Below are 1,588 nucleotides of genomic sequence, written 5' to 3'. Positions count from 1 at the left end.
CAAATTGATACTGCTTTTTTTGAAAAAGGGTTCAGTGCATGGTATAGAGCTGGTGAGGCATTTAAAAAACATCAGTTATCAAAGTACCATTTGAATAGCTCTACTGCATTGCATAACTATTTACACAATAAATCTATTTCTTATAAGATAGATAAACTACATGCATATCAAACTAGTCAGAAAGATATAGAACGCCAAAATAATAGACTAACTATGAACCGTTTAATTGACATTGTAATTTGTTTAGTCAAAGGAGGTAGACCTTTCCGTGGGCATGATGAAAAATCACAAAGTGTAAATTAAGGTCTTTTAAAGAGTTAGTTAATTTGTTATCAAAGTATGATACTATTTTAAAAAAAACATCTTACAGATGGTCCAAAACATGCACTGTATACAAGTAATCGCATACAAAATGATTTGATATTGTCTATTCATAATGTTATTTTACAAAAAATTAAATTCAATGTTCAAGATTCATCTATTTCAATATTGGCCGATGAAACCAGTGATGTGGGTCATCGCGAACAAATTTCCATCATAATTTGTTATTTTGACGAAGAAAAAAATCGACCAGTTGAAACATTTGTATAATTGCAACATTTAAAATCAATCACAGCACAGGCAATTTTTAATTCATTGTGTATTGTATTGGATATTATGAATAAAAGCTGGGAAAATGTTTTATCTGTTTGTTTTGATGAAGCATCGACCATGTCTGGTTATTTAAATGGAGTTCAAGTTAAATGCAAAGAACAAAACAATAGCATAAAGTATGTGCACTGTTATGCACATTGCTTGAATTTAGTGTTGGTTGATTCTATATGTGAAAAATCAAATTCTAGAGGAAAAAAAAATCGATTAATTTTTAATTTTTTGGGAACTGTTCAATTAATTTATAACTTTATAGAAAGTAGTCCAATGCGACATGCAGTACTGGAAAAAGTTGCAAAAGAAACTGGTGATAAACTCCATACATTGAAGTCATGTTCAAATACAAGATGTGTTGTCGATCAGAAGCTGTGAAGGCAATTATGAATAATTACGGAGTATTAATTATTGCAATACAAAACATTTGTGAAAACTGTTCAGTGCCAGAAATGAGAGCTAAAGGAATTGGTCTATTATATCATTGAAAACATTTGATTTCATTTTTGGTATGTATATGATGAATCCAATTTTTATGTTAATTTTAAAAGTTAGTACTTTACTCCAAGAGCCAAAACTTAATCTTGTACTGGCAATGAAAAATGTTAACAATCTGAGAAATACATTAGTTAGTATGAGAAAAGATGACACTGAATATAAACAAATGTTTGATAATTCGGTTATATTTTGCAAGAAACATTATATTGATATCCCAGATAGTAATTCCCGTAAAGTTTCAACTCGTTTAGACCCTAATTCATCAAATCAAACTTTTTTTAATACAAAATTTGATGAACTGAAAATTACAGTATTCTATTCATTACTTGACAAACTACTTAATGGTATTGATTTAAGATTTAAGCAGAACACATTTGACTTGATTGATGCTATGGCATGAAAATATTTATGTTATTATTAGGAAAAATTAAAGAAGCCATATTCT

The 1,588-nt window shown here is 28.8% G+C and overlaps 1 pseudogene; it reads left to right on the top strand.

Moving 5' to 3' along the window:
• Positions 1–526: 526 nt before the first annotated feature.
• LOC112679426 lies at positions 527–1,543 on the top strand (annotated as a pseudogene).
• Positions 1,544–1,588: the final 45 nt, after the last annotated feature.

This window comes from Sipha flava, unplaced genomic scaffold (genome assembly GCF_003268045.1).
Source record: "Sipha flava isolate LNK unplaced genomic scaffold, YSA_version1 13777_pilon_pilon, whole genome shotgun sequence".
NCBI classification, from domain to species: Eukaryota; Metazoa; Arthropoda; class Insecta; order Hemiptera; family Aphididae; genus Sipha; species Sipha flava.
The sequence above is the reverse complement of the archived record's forward strand: the minus strand, read 5'-3'. Positions and strand labels throughout refer to the sequence as shown.